Source organism: Cebus imitator, unplaced genomic scaffold (genome assembly GCF_001604975.1).
Source record: "Cebus imitator isolate Cc_AM_T3 unplaced genomic scaffold, Cebus_imitator-1.0 Scaffold599, whole genome shotgun sequence".
NCBI lineage: Eukaryota > Metazoa > Chordata > Mammalia > Primates > Cebidae > Cebus > Cebus imitator.
The window spans coordinates 331464-342562 of NW_016107914.1; the positions used below are offsets into that span (position 1 = coordinate 331464).

The window sequence follows — 11099 nt, forward strand, 5'->3', positions numbered from 1 at the left end:
TAGCTGGGACTACAGGCGGACACCACCATGCCCGACTAATTTTTCTATGTTTTTTCTTTTTTTGTGGAGACGGGATCTCACTATGTTGCCCTGGCTGGTGTCAAATAAAGCTGATTTTTAAAAAGACAAGAATTGTTAGAATCAAACCAAACCCAGACGCAAGTATGTGTTTCCAAGTGCTACACGTGAGATACGAAGGCACAGAAAGATTGAAAGGAGAACAGAGAAAGATATGTCGGGCCGAGCCCACCCGGCCCGCCTGCTGGCACTTCCTTCTGCCCCACTGTCAGCTGTGGCTTCGGCCACTTCCACCTGCTCATCGCAGGGTCCAGTACTGTGTCTATGAGGGGTGGGTCATGGGGAGCATGGCTGTGAGAAGCACTTGACGCTGAAGTGAGAGAGACAGCCATCTGTTCCGTGTCCCTGTAACCTCCACAGCGAGCCGGTGGCAGTAGAGGGGTGGCTTGCCTCTTGTTCAGGGCCAATCCCTCCTGCTTCTCCCGGGACTTGCTCTGCCCTTGGTCTTCTGTCACTCTTGCTCTTGTTCCCATTGGCTCCTCCACCTCATTACACAGAAGTCAGAATGGGTGTTGTGGTCAAGCAGAAGAGAATTCAAGTTCCAGTTCTGCCATTTACCTTCTGGGCGATCTTGGATGGGTCACCTGACCTCTCTGAACATTTGTTTCCTCATGTGTGAAATGGGGGCACTGGGGGAGTGAGACAATAACAGCACCGTCATCGAGGGGCTTTGGTTTTCTCCTCTGTAGCATGAGGCGAATGCTTCAACAGACCTCCCCAGGTCGCTGTGCAATTTAAATGTGCAGGAAACATGACGATGGCAGGGGCATGGCCATGCTCAGGAAATGCGATGTCATGTAAATTCTGGTAATGAATTTTTTGTTATCATAAACGAATCCATCAGTACACATTAGCAGGTGCATTCTATTCCCTTCTTACTTCACCCCTGTCAAAGTCATCTTGATCGGCATCCAACACTAGATTTAATAAAGGATTTGCAGAAGTTGGGGCTTTTGAGAAAAGGCTGGGAATGTGCAGATCAGATCAGCAAAGGCAGGAAGCGGACCACAGCTCAGTGCCTCATGGAAAATACGACCTCTCGGCCCAGCTCATAGCCCCGCTAGCCTCGTGACCCCAGTGGACTCAGTGTCCTTTGCTGTCACCTGAAGATGTCCTGCAAGTGCCCCCACTCTGTCCACTTTCACTCAGGTGCATACTCTTGTCCATTCTCCTCCTAAAGACCCAGCAAACATGGCACCAGACCCTCTCTGAGCACAGGTGGGGCCACTCCAAGCTTCCCCTTCCAGGGGAACTGAAGCTGGCACGATGGGGGTGGGGCATCCTCCAGGGCCCACACCACTTGGGGAGTCTTGTGAGACTGAGTTGAGGGCCCCTGGAATGCTTCACTGGGCGACAGGCATGCCCATAAAAATACCGTGGTCACCAGAGCTGCAATCTGCCATTGAGGCCCCAGGCCCTCCTAGCCCTGAGGCTGCAGCCAGCTAGCTGGCTCCGGAATTCCCACCCCCTCCATTTTGCTTCCTGGCCTGTGAGGTCATGGCCTTGAGCCTAGGAGGAGGCGCTGGGGAGGAGCTCCTTACTTCTCCATCCTGTGCAGGGCTGCATGGTAGAGTGGGAGAGAGTGGGGTCGGCAGGAAAGGTCGGATGGGGCCAATCCAGAGGACAAAGAAATAAGACACCTGAGAGCTTGAAGAAAACCTGGGAGTTGGGAGGGGTAGTTCGAGGTATACCTCTCCGAGACCCTGTCGCCCCTGGGCTCGCCTCCTACCCTGCCTCCTACCCTGCCGCCCGCCCGCGCTCTGGGGTGCGCAGACGCCAGCGCTGTGCAGCGCCATCCCGACACTCTGGGGATCGAAGCCCTCGCACCCCTTCCATTAGGACCCGGACTAGGCGCCCAGGATTGGGGGCATTCGGGAGAGGCCCCGGGAGTTCTGCCCTGGGTGTTTCGTGCGGATGCCAATCGCCGGCCGGAGCCCTCGGGGGCAGGGTGGAGGCTGGGGGAGAATCGCCTTCCTCACCCGACTCCTCTCTCCACCGCCCGGCCCCAGGTCTTTGGGAACGCTCTCGGCCCGGGATTCCCGCGCTGAGCTTTCACTGTGGGCTCCCTTGCGCTGGGGCTCGGGACACTCTCCCGCTGGAGACTGCCGGTCTGCGGGGGAGGGAGTCTGGCGAAACCCGTCGGCGGGGGTCCCGCTGAGCTCCTGGAGTGGGCTGTCCGGGGGTCCCCAGCCCGAGCAGCGCTAGGCTGGGACCAGGGTCTAGGGTGCGGCGGGGCGGGGCCGGCGGCCGGGGAGGTGATCTCACTCCTCCCTCCCCTTCTTCCCCGGCGCTCCCCTCCCCCGCCCCTCCGCGCAAGCCCGCCCCGCCCCGCCCCCGCCGCCGCTGCCGCAGCATCGGCATCGCAGACGCTCTCGGGCGGAGGGTCCGAGGCCGGCGTGCGCGGAGGCTGGGCGGGCAGCCCGAGCGGCGGCCGCAGCGCAGGTAAGGCGGGCTGGCCTGCCCGTGCGCCCGGGCCGCGACCGCGACCCCCTGGGCCCCCCCACGCAGCCCTGCCCGGGGTGCACGGACCAGGGAGCGCCGCCTGGCCCGTCCCGGCCCTCAGTAACCGGCGTTGCGGCCGGAGCCCCACCCATGCCCGGCGACCGACTCCAGGCACCGCAGGCGGGGGCGGGGGCGGGGCGGGTGAGGGAGGCCGGGTGCCCGAGTCCGACAGGTGAGGAGTACCTGGGCGGCACCCCAGATGCCGGCCTTGGCGGGAGAACGGGGCGGGGGGCGTCAGGCAGGGTCTGTGTGGGCAGGTGGGGGCTAAACTTGGCGGGTTCCCGTGCGTGTGTGAGTGTCTGAGAACGGAAGCCAGATCGGGGCCCAGCGCTCCCCCACCGTCTGCCATGGGGTGTGGCCCTGGGCGTGGCTGCCCCTCTTCCCCAGCCGAGAGCCCAGTTTGGTTGAAAACCCCGGCTGCCAGCCTGGTGACAGGCAGATTGGGCTAAGCCGCCCCTGCAGTAGGGAGAGGGGAGGGAACGGAATTGGGCGCTGCCTGCCCCTCCGCCCCAAGGTTGGGGGGGCTTTGTTCTCCTCCTCCTTCTTTCCAAATCTCAGCCTGGGCTCCGCCGGGCTCTCCCGAAAGCCTGCCGCAGAGCCAGGGGCTCCTCCCTGGAGGCGCAGGGCTCCTCCGGAGTCATTTTCCACAGGCTCCGTGGCCAGCCAGGGCTGCACTGGGTGACGTGGGTTCGGTCACCCACTGCTGAGCCTCCCGTGCATAGGTCTCCATCAGGTACAGTCCATCAGGAAGGGGTGAGGGAGGGAGGGCCTCACCAGTTCTGGCAGTCCCTGCTCACTGCCGATCTTCTGCCCACTGCCATATCTTCCCATCTCGGTTATGGGAGGGGTCAGCGATTCCTATTCCCTCCTTTCCAGGTCACACTTTTGGGGCCTCTTGCTTGGCAGGGATTGCAAAGAACACGCACTGCAATTCACTAACCTCACAGGGTGTCTGGACCCCCCCCATCCATTACTGCCACTCTCATGGAGGCAGGCCTAGGGTCATCTGATCCCTTCCCCAAAAGGAGTGGGGTCCTGGCACCCTTCAGGTAGATACCCTGCCCCTGTTAACCCCACCCTGAGGGCAGGGGCATGGGGCAGCCCAGTGCCATCTCTGCTGAGTCATGTGACCCTGATGTAAATCAGCACAGTCTGCTCTTCTTCCCCTGGGGGCTGCTGCCCAGCCCCATCTTTCTGGGGCGGGGACCTCCCCCCTCACATCGACTCCTTGCTGCAGGTAGTGGGACTTGGCCCAGCCCAGCCTCTCCCCTGGCACAGCTCCCATGCAGTGCCGAATGTGCGCACCTGTGGGCTCCAGAGCCTTTGGGGACTCGGCTGCCTTGGCCACAAGGGAATTCCAGGGCAGGGTTGTGACCTTCCCACCTTTCCGGCTCCCCGGCTCCTGGCCATTTCTCTCAGCTCCATCTGAGTCTCTCTCCACATGTACTGATGTTTGTGTGTGTATGATCCCGAAAATGATACATCTTATTGTAGTGCACTTGAAATATATAGAAAAGAACAAAAGAAATTAAGATTCGATGGTGATCTGATCACCAAGAGGGAGACACGTTCAGCACGCCCCAGCCTCCCTGGTTTGCTACACCGCACTCCTAAAAGGCTCCTCCCCCAGTTCCCAGCTGCCAGCCCCCTGCTGAGAATCAGGAGGACAATCTACGCTTCAAGGTGGGGTCTCCTGCCCTGCAGCCAGCGAAGAGCTTCCTTACCCAGGTGCTCAGCATCCCAGAGATGGGCAGTCATGTACTGGGCAGCTGCTCACCATCAGTGCTCCTTTGGGCTGGGCTCTGGGCTGCCCATGGAAGAGCCAGTGACAAACTGGACTAGCACCGTCCCTGTCTTCGTGGGGTGTCACTTGTTTTCTTTTTTTCTTGTTGATTATCTGAAGGGAAAAGGGAGGTGAGAGTGAGGAGGGGCCTGGCCTGAGTGCTCCTACAGTGAGCAGGTTGCCTAGGCTGTGCCCCCAATCAGCCTCTCCCAGGTCCAAGCCCTTTCCACCACTAGACCTATGGCTGGTGCCTTCCTTGGCATGTGCCTGGCCAGGACTGGCTGGCGAGGGTCAAGGAGATGGGCCTGTGTGCCATACTGGCCAGTCCCCTAGCCCAAGGACTTGGGACAGTCAGTCCCTTTCCCATGAGGGGCAGATTCCTTGATCACCAAGGTCCCTTTCAAAGCAAATGGTCCCCAGTGCCACTCGAAATGGCTGCAATTGGGTGCTCTTCTGGTTGTGAGGATGATATGGCCTTGCAGAGTGGCCCAGGCTCCAGGAGGGCACGTTCGGGGGAGAACACTGAGTAGGGGCGGAGTCCTGTGAGGAGGTTTGCCAGGATACGGATCGCAGCCAAGACCCTGGTCTGCCAAGCCTCCCTCTGTGGGCATGAGTGGGGGCCCTGCTCCCCTCCCCTGTGGTTCAGATGGTCAAGGAGGCAGGGAGGCTCGATGCCCCTTAGGGTCCCCAGCAGGGTACTCTTTGCCCTGTCCCCTGTCCCCACGGTGGGCTGGGGTTCGGTCCCTGGGTGGGGCCATCTGGAATGGGCCTGGAGCAGCTCCGCCTCCTCAGTCACTGTCTTACACTTGCTCTGATCTGGCCATCCTGGACACCTCCCTCTCCTGCTTCCCCCACCCCGTGCTCTCTCCTCGGCTGCCTCCACGTATTCCAGCGCCCCACCCCCAGGGCCATCACCTTCCCCCTCCTTCTAGGCAGAAGCCTGCTGCCAGGGATGGGGGTGCACCACTCCCCTGTCTCCGCCCTCTGCCGCTGCTTGCCTGGCCCTCCCTTCTTCTCCCTTTCTGTCGGGGCCCTGCTCCATCTCTCTGCTTACCCTTTTGTCTGTCTTCCACTGCTCTGCTCCTCTCCCTGTCCCCCCAGATGCCCCGGCCTCACCCTTGATGGCCCTGAGATTGTGCCCTGTCCAGCAGCCACTCAGCACCCCTCTGCTGGACTCTACGCCTTGGGGTTGGGCCCAGACCCCTCATAGGGGCCTTGTCTGAGTGGAAGGCTGGATGGCGGGTGCCTGGTGAGCATCATGCAGATGAGCACGGAGGGAGGTAGCCCGCCCAGTCTGCCTTCTCCCCGATATCAACAGGGTCTTTGTGGCTTCCTGAAGGCTGTGGCTGGAGAGAGAGGGAGGAGCCGGGGAGGGTCTGGCCGCTGTTCTTTCTAGAAGCTTTTCTTTGTCCAGTGCCCCCCACCCTAGGCCCCTGTGTTCTTCTCAGGTTGGAAAGCTGCAGAGGGAGTGGCCAGCCACTGCCCTGCCGTCAGCAGCTCCTGGCCCCTACGCCCAGCGGGGGCAGCTGCCTGGGCCAGGGATTGGGTGGGGCAGGAGGGTGGCAGCGTCCTGGGCTCCATGCACTTGGCCAAGGAGGACTTCTGAGCCTGTCAATCCCAGTGTGAGGGAGGAGCCTGAAGAAGAGGGACTGAGTCCTGGGAGCCCCTCCGCCGCCAGCACTCCCGCCAGGCAGTCTTCCTCTCTGCATGTGTGGGGTTCACGTCTCTGCTTCTGTGTATTTGTGTGTGTGTGTGTGTGTGTGTGTGTGTGTGTGTGTGTGAACTTCCAGTATTCCTGTTTGCCTGGGGGGGGTCATATATTTGGCTGCATGTATATGTGTGTTCATGAGCCAGCATGCACACAGATATTGTCATATGGCCACGTGGGTCTCCTCAGATGCCCCAACAGGGCCTGTGCTGGGAAGGGGTGGGGCTGAGGGTGGCGGCTACAGTGGCTAGCAGCAGCACTGCATGATACAGGGACAGCGCCTCTGGCCAACCCAGGCCGTGCTTCAGTGGAGGGGTTCCCTGTAGCCCTCTCCCCCCGCCATCTGTGTCTGTGTTCATGACTTAGGAATGCCCAAGCCCTGGGGATCACAGAGGCTCCATTGTCCGCTCCCGGGCTTCCTGTGTCCCCCTCTGCTCTTTAACCCTTTGGGAGTGGGGCCCTTGGAGGGGGCCAGTGGGGCTTGGCAGTGTCTGAGCTGCTTCCAGGCACCCCTGCCCCACCCTACAAGCCAACACAGGCTAGGTGTCCCAGGACTGGCTTGGGCCAGGGCCTCTCCTTGCCCTGGGCTCGACTCCCTCCCAGTTCTCCTCTTCAGGCCATAGGAACTGGATGCACTCTGTCCCTTCTGGCCTGGCCCCTGAACCCCCCATCCAGTGCTAGGGTAATCCTAGCTCACTGAGGAGCCTCAGGGCCTAAGAGAAGCCCTATTTTTGCTGCCACCTCATTTCTCTGGCTTTCAGGGGTCTAGGAAGCTGGAGCCTTGGCCCTGCTCCCCTGGGTGACTAGGGAAGCCTTGCCCTCTGCTGGGCATCTGTACCCCCTTAGACACAAGAATGGGGCCAGTGCTGTCCCTAAGTGCTGACTGGAGAGGGGCCTCTTTGGGAGGGGTTCTGGAGCCTCTGGTTGCAAGAAATGGGTCAGAACAAGTCCAGATCCCAGAGAGCAGAGAGGGGACCAAGAGACCAGCCTGTCCCCAAGCCCAAAAGGGAAAGGAGTTGGCCTTCTCTTGGACTGAATACCTGGGTGGGGGATTTGGGGGTTTTGGGGGTTCCAGTCTCGGGCTTCAGCTCTGTGCTGAGACGTGATGCTGATCACATTCTACTTCCGCATGGCCTCCCTGCCAAGATGTCACTCCCTGCCCCCCACATTTGCCTGCCATCTGCCTCTCAAATAGGTCCTCCCCGAAGGGCAGGATGGCTTGGAGGTCATCTTTGCCCAGGCCCCTGGTCCCCTGGGAAGCCGAGCAGGCGAACATGTGAGGACGCCAGAGCCTCTGAGAGGCAGCTTTGGGAGCCACCATGTCCTCTAGAACTAGCTCTGTGATCTTGGACACAGTCTCCAGTTCTCTAAGCCTCCGTGTCCCCATCTGTAAAATGGGGATGATGGCAGCACTTCCCTCCCTGGGGCAAATCTGGGAAGGAGATGAGTGGATGTGTGTAGAAGTGCTCATGAGACTTCTGGTACACGGTAAGTCCTAACTGTGAGTTGATTTAATAGAACAGTCTGAGGAGAGGTGCAGTTGTTCCCTCCCTTCCCCATCTTCCCTGCACCCCTACAAAGGGTTAACCTCTGTCTCTTCTCCCCATCTTTTAAGGAAAGGTGAGCTGTAGTTGCCTTGGAGACTGAAACCTCACTCTCTCGGGAGTACCCCCTTAGGGAGGGGTGAAGTGGGGAATGCAGAGGACTAAGCAGCAGTCCTAAAGGACTTCTGGACCCCCTGGTACCTGTGGGGGCTCCCTGGAGCAGCCCCTTTATGTGCTGCCGAAATAACCCGATAGGCTACAGCGAGGTTTCCTCTGGCTTCCCCCACCTCTGCTAGTGAGGGACTTAGCTGCATCACCATAGAAACCCGTCAGCCATGGCCTGGTGGGGAGGGCCAGTGGGAGCCTTAAAGGGACACAGTTCATAGGGTGTAGGTGACACCCACACCATTGTATACACACCAACAGGCACAGAGGCCCCTCCAGGCTCCCAGGCCTGCAGGCACATGGGCCAGGAACGGCACTCTGACCCTGCTATGTGCCCTGTGCTGAGCCCCCAGTCCCACCCCCACTCTGGCCCATTGGGTGACGAGGCACCCCAGGAGACAAGGGTGGGAGAAGCTGGGGATTCTCTGCTGCACTGTTGAAGGGCCCTCTTGTTGCTTCTCCTTTGAGAACTCCAGGCAGAACCTGACAGCTGACAGTCAGGTGCGCAGGGCGCATGTGCAGGGCACTGCTAGAGGTTCCCTTCCCAAGGTGTGAGGTGTGGTGTGTGTGTGTGTCTGTGTGTGTGGTGTGGTGTGGTGTGTGTGCGTCTGTGTGTGTTTGTGTGTGTGTCTGTGTGTGTGTGGTGTGGTGTGGTGTGTGTGCGTCTGTGTGTGTTTGTGTGTGTGTCTGTGTGTGTGTGGTGTGGTGTGGTGTGTGTGCGTCTGTGTATGTTTGTGTGTGTGTCTGTGTGTGTGGTGTGGTGTGGTGTGTGGTGTGGTGTGTGTGCGTCTGTGTGTATATATGTGTGTGTTCAGGGAAGGAGCAGCCATCCCAGGTCTAGCCAGTTTCCAAGACCTCCCAGGTCCCTCCCTGGCAAGCTGCCTTCCGTCAGACCTAGGCAGGCTCTGTGGAGCAGAGGACAGAGGACTCCCTGAGGGACCTGCGGGCATACTGGGGGACCAGGTGGGTGGGATGGGGAGAGGCTCTTCTGGGGCTGAACCCCTCCCTGTAGACTGCTGGGCCTCACCCTCACCTTCCTGGCCCTGTCCCACCAGGGGAGAATGAGTTTGGGACTGGACTCACTTAGGAAAGGCCTCACCTGCAACAGCCCCAACACAGCGGCCGCTGTCCACTCGGTGCATGGTCATACATGCCCACTCTTGGCCTAACACGTGTCAGTCTCCTCCAGCCGGGTGGCCACTGATCCCAGCCAGCAGCAATCTTGGAAGGCTTCCCTGGGGTCTTCTGGGTGCCTCTCCCTCCCCCGTCCCTACCTGCGCAGGAACCCCCCACCTGTTCCCTGCCAGCAGTGCATGGAACTGTCTCATGGCTGTCCCTTACCCAGTGCCACAAGTGGGCAGAGTCTGGATGCTCTGTCAAGTGGGGCTTTGTAGGTCTCTCCGGCCACAGCTCACAGCTGCTTCACCCAGGTCAGCCTGACATCCACTCCCGGGAAGCCCCTCCACTGACCCAGGCCCATCTTCCCTCCTCCCCGCCCCTTGCCTGGAACAGCCCCCAGGGACAAGGACGCTGCGCCCCGTGGCCTGCGCACACGCTCACGTGCACACGCCCACCCCCACCCCTCACTCTTCTCTCTTTCTGCCATTTCTCAGTGGCACTCTCTGTGGCTGCCTCGCACCCTTTGTGCTCCCGTTTCCTCTTCTCTCCCTTTCCCTGCTGCCTGGGTCTCCGTTTCTGAATTTCCCCACCTCCCTAACCATCTCCATCGTGGTTAGCGCCATCTTCCTATGTCTGTCTTTGTCTCCTGCTCCCTCCTGCCTCTTTCTCACTCTGTCTGTCACCCTTGGCAGACCCGGCCTTGGCTCCATCTGTGGAGCACTCCCCCCCCACTCCTTTGCCCTTGGTGGTGCTGGTGGGGGGTAGAGGGCCTGCTGAGCTGACAACCCTAGCCCTTGCTCTGTAATTGCCTGAGGAATGGTGAGAGATCAGAGACCCAGCAGCAGTGGGAGGGGAGAAGGGAGCCCCCCTCCCAGCTGTTATGCCTCTCAACCTTCTGGCTGCTTCCTGCCTGTCTCCGAGTGCCCAGGGTGGTGAAAAACTGGGTGGCAAATACTGGGAGACCAAAAAAGAAGTTGGATATGAGCCTGTGGGGAGATGGGATGGGACAGGGAGTGGGGACTAGGCGTTTGGGGATACTGTATTTCCTCTGCGTGTACACGCCAAACACCATTCCAGGATTCTAGATTTGGAGGACAAATAGAGGAACTTGCATGGCAGAAATCATCCACCGCCAGAGCACCCAAGCCTCCGACATGCAGGAGCCTGTTCTTGCTCCAGTTTCCTCCCCTCCCCTTCCTAAGACCAGTGCTCAGAGCTCCCAAGGCTGCCTTTTGATCGTCTGCTCTCTGATCTGAGTCTCCTACTGCTCCTACAGGCCTTGAAGTTGAGGCTAGGTCTGCCTGGGGCTTCCCCTGATCTGCTGGCTTTGTGGGGAGAGGCCTGGGTGGAACGGATCGGCTATTGCTCCTCCCTTCTGGGCCGCAGTTCAGCTCTCAAGAGTTGGGAATCACACTTCTTACCCTGCAAGTCATGCTCTGGGCCTCCAGGCCATGTATACTGACAACCCACCCTGCCGCTTCTCCACCACCCTCTGCAGCAAGCTCCTGCCCGGAGTCCCCACAGGATCTGCTGCATTTACAGCTCTTCTTGGGTCACTCTGTTACATAAAACTGACAGGGCCCAGAGCTTAGCACAGCATGGCTGACTTCTCTATCATCCTTTTGGTGTTCCTGCTGAGGCTCGGTCCCCACTTTGATAAGGTCCTGGATGGGCAGAGGGAGGATGCGCAGTATGGATTTAATGAAGGCATCCAGTCTGGGACTTCAGCCTCCAAGCTCTGTCACCTAACAACACCCTTCCTGTTTGGAATTGAAGTGGTCTGTCCACTTGGGAGTCTGTTTCCTCTTCTTGTCATTGTCAGGGTAAACCCCTCTTTCAGACCCTTAGTCCTTGGGCCCCCTTTCTTATACGTGATTGTGGACATGGCTGGCATGATTTGGGCTTTGAGTGGACACACACACCAGTTGAGCTCTGAAGACTCAGACAAGACCTAGAAGTTGGGACTTCAAGACACACAAGAAACACTGCCATAGAAAATGTCCCAGAGCTTGTCCTGACCCCTGCCCTGACCCGAACGTGGAGCATCTGGAAGGGAGGAAGCCTCAGTGGCCTCTCTTGCCCCCAGGGATGTTTTTCTCCTTGCTCTCCTCTCCCCTATGAGTTCTCAAGGGAAGACTTCCTTCCCCATTCTTTCGTTTTATTTCTTTTTTTAAATTTAAATTTTTTTTTTTTTTTTTTT

The 11099-nt window shown here is 59.3% G+C and overlaps 1 protein-coding gene across 4 annotated transcripts in view; it reads left to right on the plus strand.

Moving 5' to 3' along the window:
• The first annotated feature begins 2419 nt into the window (after positions 1 to 2419).
• L1CAM (L1 cell adhesion molecule) overlaps positions 2420 to 11099 on the plus strand; it is a 24752-nt gene continuing 16072 nt past the window's right edge. For all 4 annotated transcript variants that reach the window (XM_037734288.1, XM_037734289.1, XM_037734290.1 and 1 more), the window contains exon 1: positions 2420 to 2520. The gene's annotated coding sequence lies outside the window, so the exon portion shown is untranslated. The remainder of the gene's footprint in view (positions 2521 to 11099) is intronic.